The following is a 16,372-nucleotide window of genomic DNA, read 5'->3' as shown; positions in this document are numbered from 1 at the left end:
TTTGAGCATCTTTAAGTGATTCAAGGGGAACCTCGGAATTGGGCCCCTGCTTTTTTTTTTCGCGGACCATGTGGTTCTGTTGGCTTCATCAGAACGTGACCTCCATCGTGCAATAGGGCCGTTCACAGCCGAGCGTCAAGTCCGATGCCGTGGTTGTCTGCTGTCTCAAGTGAAGGAGTGAGGGGAAGATGGAGCAGTGAGATGGACAAGTGGGTTGGTACGGCATCAGCAGTAATGTGGGCAATAAGATCCCGTCTGCCAATCACAATTGCCACGAAAAAAGGAACAACGGAGCTTATTCTTCACATTCTACACACAGTAACATGCCCCCCTCACAGACTATCATTGAACCATTCCCCGCTGGAACCTGACTTTTCTAACGCAGAGGCCACCAGCAGAGTGTTAAAAGGAGCCAGAACCTCTGCTCCCTTCCATACGGCCGTATGTGTAACAATGGAAGATCCCATTTCACTTCCATCAGGAGTCAAATCCATTTGGCGTGTCCTTTTGTCCCGACGCCATCTGAAGGTGAAACCTCTCCCAAATAGAAATAAGTGGTGTGACCCTGGTTTCCTTCTTTCTATTTGGTCTGAGGTGACAGCGGAGCCACCATCCCCTTCCTGCCCGTAATATATTTGGCTGGAGAGAAGAAGAAGAGAGGGATTTTTATGTCTCTCGCAAGACAGAGATATACCCTGATGCGGCACTGTGCTCTTCATATTTTATTGAAGCCATCATCCGAGTTGAGTAAACATATTAGAGTCTACATTATTAATTCCAATTTCTCTTGGATTGTGTTTGTTCTCTCCCAACCCCGTATAACTGAGGTCAAATCCTTCTTCCATAGCAAATACTGGCCACATGACCTCGTGGCAGGGAGAGTCACCGACAGGAACACAGAGAGCGGGGCGAGAGGTGGGAGTAGGTTAAATGCGAACTGTCACAAAGATGCTACACTGCAATACATGCTGTATTGAAGAAGAGTTGAAGCTAGCGATTGAACCATAAAGGTTATTTATTCAAGGTTATTTAGGTACATTTTTAACGCCCCTGCGCCGAAGAGTTCATTTCCGGCAGCGCTGAATAACGGGAATGCTCGTATTCTGGACCGTTTTGTGCAACCGTATTCAACATGAGGTAGCAAACATGGCGACTTACACGGAGGTCGGGTCCACCTCATGTAACTATATTTAACTCATTCAAAGTTGACGAAAAAATCATTGGTTCTTTGTTGCAGGTTACAAATGAACACATAGTTATGGACAATATGTTCAATTTCTGTGAATAAGTTCTTCTAAATATTACACACTGTAGCTTTAATGTTATAAATCACGTGAGAAGAAGAGTCATTTTCTCACAGACTTCTATAGAAACAGACTTCTTTTTTCAACCAGCGGAGTCGCCCTCTGCTGGTCATTTGAGAGAATACAGGTTTGAGCTGCCCGCATTGGCTTCATGTTTTTCCGGACCAGTGGACTTCGTCCATTTTTATATACACTCCATGATATAAACCAATAGCTTTAAATAAGGAGAGGGAGGATGTCTTGTTATTGTGTGTGTTTGTGCGCATGATTCATCCACTGCAATTGTGCAGATAATCCGTGTCCATCCGTCTCCTCGGGTCTTTTAAAAAGGTCTCCGAAGCAGCTCTCTCCGCCACGAGCACAAAATGAATCACTCCGTTAATTACTCCTGCGAGCGCCAAGAGAGTCTGCAGCAACCCCGCCAGCCACCTGCGGGGCCTTGTCTCGCCGTGGTGGTGGGCGTAGAGTCTCGCGGGGAGGCCGGAGCTATACACTGTCCCACTCAGGGGGGTGGTGGTGTTAGTCCTGATCAGCTGGGACACCAACGGCCTCCGTCCCCCCCCCCCCCCGCTGCTCCGCCGGCAGATCTGTCGTGTCAAGACGGGACAACAGATGAGAGCGTGGTTAATGCGCCGGCCCAGGCCTGCTGGGAACAGCTGCTGTTTGGTGGGAAATGGCCTTCTCAAGTCGTCTGCTGCTTTCACTTTCAGTTAAAGTGTTGGTGTCCGTACAGCAAATTCCCCCAAAAAAGAGTCAAGAAGAGTGGAGTTGTGTTATTCAAATAGTTAAACTCCACAAATGTATTTAAAGAAATCGGGAGAACTGTTTTTTCAAACCTGATTTGTTTTGGTCCTACAAAATGGAATATATACCATTCCATTGACTGTTTGCAGTGCACACAATGGAATTTTTTCATTACTTTGTGACTTGACACCTCCTGAAAATCTTGCTTTTGCTGATCTCCAGTAATATAAATGTTTGTGTTTTTTTTTCGTTTTGCTGCAGTGAAGCACATCAGGCGTGTGTGTGCAGGACCCATGTGCCTTGAACGCTGTGGTTTACTCTTCTCGTTATGCGGCTGCGGGGACGGTCATTTCCACTTTGGTTCAGACCGAAAATAATCCCAGCTGCTGAATAGATTAGATCATGAAATTGTGTCCCCAGAGTGTGAATTGTTTTTGATGCACGAGGTGAAACTGGGAAAACGAACGGGAGCACGCAGAAAGGCCGGGAAGACGAACAGGCGAAGTGACAAAAAAGCGTCATGATCTGTGTGGGACGTTCTGTGTGGACTTCCTGTTTTTATTTTGAAATTTGTTTTACTTCTTGTTTGTTTTCTGTTGCACCTTTCGTGTTAATAAATGTAACGGGTGGTAAGTAGGAATGAATCACGGCACTGATGAGGATGTGCAATCGAAATTAAATAGAAATGACCATGTGTGAGATTCATTCATAAGAGGAAAAATAGGTGCAAAAATTATTATCATATCAAGATGTTTTTTAAAATATGTGCATTCTGTTTGTGCATTTTCCCCAAGCTTTTTATCACGATGCAAAAACACAGCGTGGGAAGCGCTGATGTTTTTAAAACACTACCCAACAGGGAGGGAGGTGGGGGGGGCGGAGAAAATGAAACTGATTTATTCTCTTTTGTCTGAATCCTCCAACGAAAACAAAATGAAAAGTGAAATCAGGTAAGAACAGGCAAGGTTTTGTACAAGTGCTCCGAATACAGATGCACACACGTCAGCAGAGCAGACACACAAGTTGCGCATATATATATATATATAGATATATATATATATCTATATATATATATCAATCGTCTCACATGACCTGAGAGTCTGAGGTCAGCGTCCATCACATCATGAAACGATCAATCTCTAATTAGACTCTCCGGTCGGACCCATTTGCCTGCGGCTCCGTGGTTCATTTCCTTTCTCAGAGAGGAAAGAAAAAACATTGGCCGTTTAACTAACCTTCGAACTTAGTATCGAAAGGCAAACAAGCTCTCATTGTCTTCCCTTAAATATTATGAATTCCCAGCATCCTTCCCACTCACTCCAGTCATATATGTAACATGTAACACAACACAAGAGAGGCAGACGTGTTGTCTTCTTCATCCTTGTCAAAACCATTACACACCATGCCAGTCCAGCTCTTACATTTCATTTGGAGATTTGCGTGAGTTATGTAAGTAGTTAGCTACATTAGCCTGGAGCCGCTAAAAAGAGATTACAGGCTTCAGGCATTTCCGCGTTGGCTTCATTGGTGACTACGTCCATGTCTTTACGTGCTGTCCATGGCGACGTGTCCCTTTTAATCGACGGCGGCGAGCAATATGGAACTAGGGTGAGAGTTGGGTCGGTCAAGGATTTTCCCCCAAAGCCTTGGCCTGGCAGGTGAACAAGTTTGAGACTGGCCCGGCAAAAGTTCAAGATGTGATCAACCCGTTTCTGAACGAATTGTGCGCAAGTATCGCATCGTGTTGCTGAGTCAAAATCTTGGTACCGTGGCAACAGTGATGTTTACAGTATAAAGCATATACTGTCATATTTACATGACTGCCCTCTCTGTCTATCTGTCTAGAAAGAGATCGAGAGGCCGATTCCTGTTGTTCCAGTTCCATGTACAGCAGAGAGACTTTTTGTTAAAGCTAAAATACTTTTGCATCCTGATTTACTTTGTTTGTCCTCACAACGTTTTATTTTTCTTCTTTTTCCCCCCCCCTCAAGCTCCGGCAGTGCAGAGACCAAAGCGGCCACTCGGGATGTTGCAGTTTCTCTGATGGACCGGTGGTGTGTGAAGCCCACACCTGGTGCAGTCTGGTCCATGAAGTCCTCGTTTTTTAAAGACGCCCGTGGTGTTTGGGGTTTTTTTTTACGTTAAATCCTCATCCGTCCAACTCGTTAGTATCCCGGCGGTTTGTCAGACTCCTTCAGACACACGCCAACGCCTTTTCAGAAGCCCGACAAGTTCACCCCGTCAGCCGACTCTTTCTCTAATTATTTTGCGCCCGACATAAATTGCATTCATTAATTGCAGTTTTCCCTTTCTGTTCATCCACCCTCGCCCACCCCCAGTTTGAGAACCACTGCGCCCAATCAAATCACAGTCTTACTGCTGAAAATATCGGAGTAGCTTTTTAAAGCATGTAGTTTTTTAAAAAAAAAATAAACGCTGTAGGCCGTGCGATTCTTCATTTTGATAGAATAGTATTTTAAAGGGTTTTATGGAGCCGCCACGGGAAAAAGGCTGTTTGTCAACTTTTAGTGCATCTGAACGGGCCCGTCGCTGTGACGCGAGACACATACGTGCAACTTAAAAGCTCCCACGCTGCATAAATCATTCCTTCTGAAGGATTTGTAAATGGTGATAATGATTGGGTTTGTTGTTGAAGTGTTTCGTTTGTTGATTGAGTCTTTAATCCTATGGGGGGGGGGGGGGGTGTGAACCAATCACGTCATATACAGTTATGTAAAATCTAGTGGGAGAAACATTTGCAGTGAGTGTTCACGTAAACTCTTAACACGACCCTGATGTGTAATCCCGTCAATATGGGACAAAAGTATGCACATTTTTGGGATGATTATTTCTCTGATTAAAGTAAATATGTTAAAAAAAAAAAAAAAAAAATGCTCCGACAGAAAAAAACAAGGAGAGTAGGAAACCGATTCCCCCGTGGGTCAAAGCCCATCCACCGTTAAAACATACCAATGGACGTCCGTACGTCTGTGCCCTTCGTCGCACCTCGTCTTCACGTGTGCACGCGTGAGTTATCATCGCGGCGGACGCGCACTGCAGATCGTCCCAAAGAACAAACAAGCCGCCTCCGAAGAGTTACTGCGGCGTCTCGCCCCGGAGCCTCGCGTCCCCCGCCCGGCTCTCGCCGGTGCTTACTTCCACCCCCGCCCGCGAGTCTCAAACCCCACGGCAGTTATTTATTTTCTTGTTGGAGATTCATTACTTGTTGCGGGCGTATACTTTGAATGGTTGGTGGGGTGGGGGGGGGGGGGGTAATAAATTCAGGCCCTCTCCTCTCTCTTTTCCTCCTTCCACACCTCAGCAGGTCCACAAAAGAGTCTGTGCGTGCGTTCGTGTGTGTGTGTGTGCGTGTGTGTGTGTGTCAATAGGTGGTCCAACTTGTGAAACAAAGCACCGCAGAGATCTCTGTTTGAGGACAAGACTAAGATCATCTAATCAGGAAATTGGACGGTCCCACACAAACACCCACACACCCACCATGCACACACACACACACACACACACACACACGCACACTATGCATATAACACCATGGCCGTCCAATTACTGAACTGTCTGGCTGCTTTTTCCGGAGGTTTTTTCTTAAACTTTGCTGTGTGATTTGCCAGATTCTTCAATTACCTCGCTAACAAGCATCCGCCGACCGAGCTACCCGGGTTATTTCTCTGGAGGGGACTGGGGTTTTTTTTTTTTGTATTTTTTAACTTCCTCTTCACCTTCACCTTCCTCTTCCTTCCTACTCCTTCACTTTTTCTTCCCTCTCCACATCGTTGTAGCTTGTGTTCAATATCTCGCTGGATATGCAGCCGTGTGTGTATGTGTGTGTGTGTGTGCTGGCGTGTGTGTGTGTGTGTGTGTGTGTGTGTGTGTGTGAATTGTCTGATAACTCTGGATCTCATTCTCATTTTAAAAAGTAAAACCACATTGTTACCTCAGCATACCTTGAAACCGCTGCACCCAGACTTGTTCTCAGTCCAGAAATTTCGAGCGGACAGAGTCAACGACGCAAAAGCCAATCAGCGTTGACATTCTCGCGACGTCACCGAAGGCAGGAAATGGAGGACAATGATTAGTTTTACTTGAGCGAGTAAACACAGAGGATACGGCAGTTGGTGTGAACGCGCCGAATGTAGCTAATCCCACTTGATGGCGCCGACTATTTCCTGCCGTCCACCAAGTCGTTTGAGCTTTGCACACGGGTAACTGTCCAGTTTCACTTCAATTGACTTTCACACATGTTTCATAAGTTCTGATTTAAGGATTTTAAAATCTTGACGTCTCCTGTGAAGCAAAGGCTGTTTGCGTTCAAACGCTGTCACAGGTTCACCAGGGTTTCATCAGAATCTATTGTTTAAAGAAAATTCAAAACAGATTCATACCCTTCGTCTCAAAGCAGCTGATAAAAGACAATGGGTTAAAAATATTTTTTTTCTTTCCAGCTTCCCAAACTTTCTGCCCTGAACTGTTATTTATTTACAGGTGGGTTTTTTTTGTGTTTTTTTTATTTCCAGACAAATGAGATCGAGAGGGAGAATCTGATATCTGCAGGCCGCCAATGCTTGCCCATTACGTTTTTTTTTTGGCTGTGTTCCATCAGTGTGTGTGTGTGTGTGTGTGTGTGTGTGTAGCATTGTGAAAGGTCACAGGTCAAAAGAGAAAAGCTATCCCCGAGCCCCCCGGGGCGAAGTGTCCAGCGTCTCCCGATAAGCCCACAGCCCGCCGCAGTCCACAGCATCTGTCGAAGACGGGTTTGTTCAGTCCCTGGCAGCATTTAAAAAAAAAAAAAAAAATGTATCACAGATAGATAAACTCATGTCTTGCCTGTTTGGGTCGTCTTGGAGATATGTGACTGTTTGTGTGTGTGTGTGTGTGTGCGTGCGTGTGTGTGTGTGTGTGTGTGCGTGTGTGTGTGCGTGTGTGTGTGTGTGTTGGCCAGCAGTCATGGGGTATGTGATGTTCAGGTCAGATGGCACGCATTCAGCAAAAGGTCGACTGAGAGGGAGAGAGAGCGAGAGAGAGAATCGCACCATCCCGGCTCTGAATTGTTCTTTCGAATACCTAATTCATGATTTCCAGTTTCAGTTCTTCAGTTGTCAAATTGAATTTGTTTCGAAGCTGTGAGCAGGCAAATAGAATTACAGTTCATATTCGAATCGCGGGGGGGAAAGAAAATGAATATAAGGAAACGTCAAACTTGAGGGGATCCAGAACCGTCTGCTCACTGCGGCCTCTGTATACCTTCCCCATGCGCATGGGTGTCGGAGCATTATGAATATATGTATGTATATTGTAAATTGCAGGAAATATGTATGCTTATTTATAACTCTTTCTCTCTGTAGACGGTGCAGTCCAAGAGTCTGAGGCCACCTTCAAGGATTTAGGCGGAATATATGTCCTGCTGTAATATGCAAAGGATGCTGCGCACGCTCGTTATCATCGGCTTGTTTTTTTTGAAATATCAAATTACTTTGATTTGGTAACTTTGCATGTTATATTGAATATCTTCTTTCTCCCATGGCGCCTTTCTTTCTTGCTTTCTACTCGCGAACACCCACTGCGTTCTTCGCTCCAGACGAACGTGGACAGACGTCCGTCCGACAGCTGTGACAGGGTGCGTCATCCTCTCCTGATTTGTTTCTCCCGCCTCTCGCTCATGTCGTTAAAATGTGATCTCTGCCGGCCGCGGACTCGGGAGTGACCACTGCGGTCTCGGTGTGGCGAAGAGTTTAATATCAGTTGCAAAATGAGACACTCTCAAAATGAAATGTCCAAAACATCGGAAGGGGCGGAGCGTACCCTGTGCCCACTGCATATGCCCATATATGGGCATGCCATGCAGTTGTACTGGGTTCGATCCCACGTCTCAATGTTTTTAGTGTTGTTGTTGAGTCCACATGTCGATGTTCTCTGTATGCTTTAGCTTGAATACAGAAAGTGTGTGTGTGTGTGTGTGTGTGTGTGTGTGTGTGTGTGTGTGCCAGGGATGTAGCAACATGAGGTCTGCTTTTCTTGCCACGGAGCCAAAAGTAGCGTTTTCCAAACACAAACACACACACACACACACACACACACGGAGGCTTATTGGTATTCACACTCACAATGCACCGGCCTCCCAACAGTCAGCTTTACACCTGCTACCCATGTGGGTATTCAGAGAGAGATTGTGATGCCTCACCCAGGAAATTGAAAAACACTTCTAATCCAACCTCTCAGGAGGACGCACACTCGCACACTCACACACACACACATAAAAGACTATTTTGGACTCAAGCTACACACATTTTTGATTCTGTCAAAAACGTGAAAATCAGAGGCCACTTGTCTGATGATGCCACGTCGTCATCCACGGACACGAACACACACATAAACACACAAACACACACACACACACATGCGCCTACGATCACACACTTTAATTCATCCCTGTCCATCCATCTGTTCAAATGGCTCCTAACGCGATGAATTCACTCTGATTCAAAATCTCTCTCTCTCTCTACTACAGCACCAGCTGACAGTCTCTTCCTGTGTCCACTATCTGCCGCTGTCTCGCAGCCTTACACCGCGTGCGCGCGTGTGTGTGCGTGTGCAAGGGTGCGTGTGTGCGTGTGTGTGCGTGTGTGTGTGTGTGTGTGTGTGTGTGTGTGTGTGTGTGTGTGTGTGCAGGCCAACACACAGGGCCAGACACCACTTACCCCCACCTGTCATCTCCAAATACTGATGAATGAACCCAGCCACACACACACACACACACACACACACACACACACACACTCACACTAGCACTAGTTGCTGCAGTGAGTACACTCTGACACTGATTCAAAAACACAGATATTCAGCTCCAACACCATAAATGTACAAAGCCCCGGAAACACTGGAAAACCCCGAGCTCCAGTCGGAATCTATCAGGACGATTCCGCATCTATAAACGCGGATTCTGGGCTGCTTCCGTGGACCAGACCAGTGTGTTGAAGCCACAGGGAAAAACGCACCGACAACAAACAGTACCGTGGGATTTAATTGATACATTTCGTGTCATAAAGTTAGTTAACTGCGGTTGGTGTAAATACCCTTAGGCGACATAAATAGCAAAAAAATAGCAAGTAAAAGTCAATGAAATTAAGAAATAAATCAGTTTGCACCATGGCTGTATTTCCCATTTTAGAATTTCTGTATTTGTGTCTATATCATCTCTTGTGTGTTTCACTGTTTGCAGAGATTTATCTAAATGTGACTGTGGAGGGACGCTGCCTCCAGGCGCCGGTGTTGCTTCCGCTCTTTGATTTGTGCCTCTGTGTTTTCTTTGCACAATTGCCACGGCGCCACTGTCCTCAACCAGAGCCAAAGAATAACTTCATTAACCGTTAATTCAAAGACTTAATGTGACCTGCGTGTTTCCGGACCCTCCGTGGCTGCATGTGCAATTAAACGGCCCGCTAGCTGCGCCGGTCGGCACGGTGCCGCTCTGCAAAATTGAGATTTCAGAAGTTCAGAAGTTGAACAGGTGAGTATTCCGACGTATGTGGAGAGCTCCATCGATGTGCATTAGTGGCCCAGATGTGTCCTTTGCGGGGTGAGACGGAGATGTGAGATCGTGCAGTCTGTCTTTTCAGTCTCCCACTTCCGAGCGAAAGATCAATTCTGTTCACGCCGTTTTCTTGGAGGAATAAGGGGGGAGCAAATTTTTAGTTTTCCGTTTCTTTTCGCTAATGGGAGGGGGACAATGAAAAGAGAGATTCGAGGCTCAAGGAGAGACGAGCGGGTTCTGAACGACCCTGGGTTTTGCACGTGCCTGAAAAGAAAAGGTTTCTCTGTGCGAGTGATGAAACCGCCGCGTAACACTATTTCAAGGTCAGGAGCTTGGATCTACAAACGTTTCATGAAAACTGGGCTACTTTTTGGTAACTGTTAACTCACCCTAAAACAAAATGTGCCGCACACATGTACGTTGACGTGGCAGCCTTTATGTCCGAGACAAAATTTCCCTCATCTCGAGTCATCTCGAATTTTGAATCTTGCAAAAACCCGCCGAGGGGGGGCTCACGCTAAAAGACAAGCGCAGGTCAGAAGGATGTTATTAGATTGTGCTTTAATCAGTGTTGGGTGATTAGGGAGGGAGGGGGGGCGCTGTAATTTCAGTGTTTTTATGTATGAATAAATTGAAGCAATGGAACCGCGACCCTTTGACCTTTTTAATGTGCAAAGTGGAGGAAAGTAATTAGAGGGGCTTCTGACAGGACTGAAATACGATAGGACAACAGGTGAAACACATCGCTGCCGTGTCATTATACCCCGTCGATACAGCACACTTACGGGACAGTTAAAAGCAAAGGCTTAGGTGAGCCGAGTACAAAAGGTATCAAAATATACCCTATAATTGCGGTAAAATATGCCGCTAAGTAACTGGCAACTACGGCCGCCAAATGAAGGTAGTGGCGTCAAAAAGGACAATATTCCAATTTGAAGAGCATCCTCAGTGGCGGGATGCCATCGACCTCTTCGCGCCATCTTGGTTGTGAATAATATTTTTTTTGGAAAACAGTCATCGTATCAGATCCGCCATCATTTCAGGGGGAGAGAAAAACAAACGTGAGCCCGCTGATTGGAGACGGAGAGGGTTGACGGTGCCGACCGCCGGGCCGCTGCGCCGCCTCCCACCCGGTCCTGAGCTGGGTCCGATTGGGGAGGCGGGGGGGGGTTCAAAGCTTCAAGTCTATTATGGAACAATGCAAATCCATGTTGAAGGACCATCTGCATTGTCTGCCCTTTTTTTTTTTTCAGCCGCACACAGCGGCAGGAAGGGGGCAGGGGGTTGGGGATGGGTGGGGGGGGGGACGCTACTTACAGACACACAGACAGCTTGAGCAGATGGCTCACACTCTCCCCGGTTCCAATTAATCTCTGGCTTTTACCGAAACTCCTCTTAACCTGCACTCGCTGGCCCAATCATCGAGCTACACCAAAACCCATATGGCCGGGAAACTCGCACAGGTGGCAGTTCATCACCGGCACGCCGCCAGAGCCACGTGCCGCGCTCGCGCTCGCACACACACACACACACACACACACACACACACACACACACACACAGACCAGCACACACTTGCCCGCGTGTGCGCAGTGACACCCATGAGGAGGTAACACTGATACCGATACTTCACTTTCTCATGAATCTTTAACAGCACTTCATTACGAGCACATGCTCAGTGTAACACATATAAAGAGGAGTGGGACGATTCTTCTGTGTCCGCTGTGGGCCTGCCGTCGATACGGCCGCACATTTGGGAAATTTGAAACAGTATAAACTCCCGTGTAGATGAAGCAATTACAAAGCGGAACGGCTATCGCAGGAAGCACACAGATCGTTAATAAAAGAATCGAACGTTAACATGTAAAGGTTGATGCCTTTGTTTCATATCTCGAAGCCCTAATTGTTGTGATTCTTCTACTTCCACGCGCATCCTCTCACGCGCACACGCGCCACATTTTGCCTCGGCTCCGGCGACGAGTCGCTAATTGCTTTACGTTGTTAAGTGGGTGTGAGGATGTAATGTTCTGCTCGTGATGTGTATACAGGTGACACCGGTTAGTTGGACGGGGAGGGCTAAAAATAGATCTCCGTGCTCAAGATCACACACACACACACACACACACACAAATTCTAACTTAATAACTTCAGTAGCTTCAGTCTGTGTTCCCGGCATGCTTGTGTGCCCAGCTGATTGATCACACAATAAAGAAGGATGATCGCAGGGCGCAAAGTGTGTGTGTGTGTGTGTGTGTGTCTATGAAAATGAACATCAAGCGGCAACTTTTTTTATGGCCTGTCAAAATGAAGAACATATTGGTTTAACATCAACGCAGAGACCGCTCTTCCTTTTCGCCTTGCCGTCACATTCAAGTGTCTGCTTCTGTCAGAGGGAACGAAAACACGTGAAACGCACCGTGCAACCAATCACGCCGCGATCTCTTGTCGTGTCGCGGGGCAACAACGCGGCCGCGACGATAGCTCTGATACTGGCCATCGCTTTGTGTCGCCCTTGATCATATCTACATGGATTGGATGATGCTGGTGACGAGGATGATGCCGTTTTTTAACCGCAGGTTTGCTTTGGATACACGCCCTTCATCCAGCTTGACCTTGAGGAGGTGTCATTTGGACCCATCACAAACAAAAACAAAAAAAGTTTCCCCAGCAACAAATCAATGAGGTTTTTTTTTTCAGATTTGATGGAGGGGAGGGCAGAAAATAAGTCGACGGGTTCACTGGGAAGTTTCATAAGTGACCGGAGAGAGAAAAGAAAAGAGTTATGTAAGAGGGAGGGCAGCGCTCCGCTCCCCAGAGATCCCTCCTGCTTTTCTTCCACTTCCAGGCCCATTAGCATCTGATCAGAGCTGAGGTCATAATTAAAGATGACCAGGTGCCGCCGATGGTAAGTACACCTGAGTCCGGGGGAGAGCGGGCGGAGGATGGCGGGATGTCTGGAAATGAGACACACACACACACACACACACACACACACACACACGCTGGCAGAAGATGAAGAGGGAGAGACAGAAGGAGGGAATTCAAATTCTAAAAAAGCCTTATTACAATTTGAATAACATTATACATCACAGTCGAACCCCCTCAACAAGCACAAAAGTCATGCTTGATAATAAAGCCCCGGGGAGACGAACTCTTCTGAATACCTTCAGAAAAAGGGAAAGAAGAAAGAAAAGAAACCCAGAGGATTTCTGAGAATGAGTACAAGGTTAGTCTTGTTAGAGCCGATGAGATTTTGTCATTCATTTGACAGTGTTTGAAAAGCCAATTTTGTGCCACAAAGAAATCACATTTCCGATGGAAATGTGGCTTCTTCTTCTTTTTTTTCCTTCTTCTTTTTTTTTTTTTTTTAAAAGGGGAATTGGAGTGTAAATGAATTGCGACATAACATCATCATACATATTCATGGCGGAAGCTCTCGCCGAAAGCACAGTGAAAAGGGGGGCCTCTTCACGGAGAGGCAGACTCGTGATTCGTTTCACATCACGGCGTTGTCACATTTTGCGACTGGCGACGCCGAACCTCCGAAATGTTTTCTTTTCCTCTGCGCAGAAGAAACCCTAATTGCTGTACGCGCTGATCTCTCGGCCTTTCGACTCAAAATCTACCTGTGAGTCATCCCGTGTTGTTGCCAGTCTGTCTTTCGCGTTGGCCGACGTAAATGGTTCCGTGCCTCGTTGGCATTTCCGTGACCCGCTGTCAGCCCCGGCGGTTCGGGCGCGGGGGGAGGGGTGCGGCAGCGGGTGTGTCGGCGGGAATCAAGCGCGGTGCCGGTGCAGTTCCGCCGTCACAGACGATCAGGAGTTACAACAGCGGCGTCTGAAAAAACACAAAGAAACAGATCATTCGTCCGACTTAAGTCGGTCGCGGCACAACTCCGGTATCCGCTCCTACGTGTCCAATTTATGCGTCTGTGAAGAGGTTAAGAGGGGTCGCAGGAGCTTCAAATCAGGGAAAGTGTTTTGCTGTATTCATAACAACCAGGGTGAGATTTAAGGGACAGTAGTAAATATGAGAAACCCGTGATTCGCCGCTTCTTTTGTTTTCCAATTAACAATGCATCAATTGATCCATTGTAATATTAAAGCTGACATTCGTAGTCCTACACCATTTATAAAGATTGGCGCCTTGTCTCAGCTCCCTGTGCGTGTGGAAAAATGAAGCCAAAATATCCCAGACATGGGCGCTGCCATCTTGTACTGTAGCAAATTTTGTATAGTTGGGTCCATGTCCCATCTGCTAACGTGCAGGAGGAGGAGGCGGGGTTTATGACTCACAGCCACCAGGGGGCGATCCAGATGTTTTGGCGTCACATTTTTTTTGAGGGGCAGCTGTCACGTCGTCCATCTTCATAAACAGTCCACGCTCGTAGTGAAGTCAACTCGGCTGTACCTCCCAGCTCCACCGCCGTCGTGCCGTCCCTGTTCGACGAGAGGCAAGTTGAACTATGTCTACGTTGCATTTTGGCATCTTTTAGCTCGTTATTTTCTCTAGAGGCCAAGATGGCCGCCCACCGTGATTCCAATTATTCCCTTTAATTCTATTCCGACCTTAACCCGTGTTGGAGAAGGAAAACAACACTGTAGTAGTCTGCGCGTCTGAGTGACGAATGTGCCCAAGTATTGACATTGACATCACCCACAATAAAATATGTGGCTAGCATGGAGTTAGCATTTTCACATAGGCGCAACAAAACCATGCTTGTCTAACTGCTCCTCCTCCTCCTCGCCTAACAGAACCAACTCTTTTCACCATGATGAATGAAAAATGACCAAGACCGTCTGGTAAAAGCCTCGTGGAGCCATGTTTCAGTCACGGCGATGATACAGGCGTCCCCGAAGGGCGCTCACCACTTGGCACCTGTCGCGCGGTACATCCATTATATTCCGGGAGAGAAGGGGCATGTGCCATTATTATGGAGGGAAGAGCGGGGGCCCGAAGGTGATGCCTCCTCCGTCTGGTGCGGTGCCCTCGACCGCCTCTCTGCTTCAGTCAGACGCCCCTGCGGCAGGAAGGGCTTCAGGGTGGCCAAGCTGTCAGCGATAATTCAACACTTTGTACGGATTCAGCATTTCGTACACATAACCTGACAGCGGACTTGACACAATGCATGTGATGATGGGACAATTGGAGACTTGCGGCGACAACAGCATCCCAAAACAGGACAGGACAGGACAGGATGCATGCACCTCATCACTTTGTCCATGGAGATATTTTTTGGAGCGGATATTTTTCCTCTCCGGTGTTAAAAACAAAATATGTACACATGACCTTCGTTTTTACAAAATGTCTCCGTCTAGACGAGAACACAGAGACGCTCCGGCGAGCATGCCGAGCCGGTAGGCGGCGATAAAGTCTGCGTCAGTGATCCGTCAAATACCAGAGGAAACATTGGATTTTGGCCCAAGAGAATTATTCCGTGATTACACTTCAGTCACTGTGCCATTAAGCTTTGTGAGGTGTGCGACATGGACCTCAAACTCTTTTAACCGGGGACAATGCGAAATTTCATTAGTCTAATAAAAAGACACTAGAAATGAACGTAAAAGTCAAGCCGCGTTCCCGAGGCAAGAATAGATTTGCAGCGAGTCAAACTATATCCCGTCGTATATATATTTACATTCATTATGCTTTTTGCAGGTGGAAATCTTTGTCTCACTGGTGCATTGGGTGAAATCAAAACAGTTGAGAGATTCATTCAATGTTGTCAATATAAAGTAGAAGTTTTTTTTGTCTCGCAGTTCAAGTAAAAGGGAAACGGCGTAAACGTCCATCGGGATAAGTTTGTGAGCGCGGCGCTGCACATCAGCGGCGGAGGGTTTGAGATGAAGGCCTCTCTGCACGCTCTCCTTTGCGAGAAGAAGCTCAATTTGCTTTAATGAGTTAGCAACAATCAACGGTGTTATGGACGGTGAAGAAGAGTGCGTGTGTGTGTGTGTGTGTGTGAGAGAGAGAAAGAGAGGAAGAGGCAGCATGCTACTACTTCTGAATGTGTGCATGTGTGACTGTAAGTAATTGCATCGCAGCCAGAGAGGCTGCGCAGCCGCGGCGACGTACCGTTGACCTTTCCCGAGTGTGACAGTTAAAGTGGCATCGGCGAGGAGGAGGCGTTGATGGCGTCGGCCCCTCCCGCCGCTGATGGCGATTGTTGAGAACGGATGTTCAGACGTGCGCCGGAGACCGGATTATACAAATATGAAACCGATATTGATCTGACGGAGACGGCAACGAGTGATCAATATCTTATTCAAATATCTTTTGTAAAGTTGGATTGTGGAACACGGAAAAGGTTTCGGCAACGCTTTGGCCAGACAAGAGAATCAGCATTGGTCGATCCTCCAATACCACAGTGCCAACATTGATGACCAGAACCAACATTTTCACTACACTATTTTCAACCATACGTTCTCTCAGGTCCTGGTGCTAAATGTCATTCAGATAGCAGGAAACATGCGCACATCCAGGCTCGATGAGCACTGGGTGCTTGGACGGGAGCGACGGAAAAAAAAACGTTTTTAATTACTGAGGTAATCGAAAAAGTTTGTGGGAGCATTGTCTGTTGTGCAGACTCTTTTTTTTTTTTGTCTTCTGGTACCAAATGTCCGCGACGTCCAATATGAATATAATATCTGTGCCGGCTTTGGTGAGAATATTTTACTACCACGTGGAATTGATGAGTCACTCGGGGCAAATGGCTCTCTTCTAAAACAGCATGCCATTTTTTTTTATTTTAATCATCCAAACCACCAGATTTTGTGTA

This window comes from Scophthalmus maximus, chromosome 21 (assembly GCF_022379125.1).
Source record: "Scophthalmus maximus strain ysfricsl-2021 chromosome 21, ASM2237912v1, whole genome shotgun sequence".
In the NCBI taxonomy this organism is placed as follows: domain Eukaryota; kingdom Metazoa; phylum Chordata; class Actinopteri; order Pleuronectiformes; family Scophthalmidae; genus Scophthalmus; species Scophthalmus maximus.
This window is presented reverse-complemented; position numbering follows the sequence as displayed.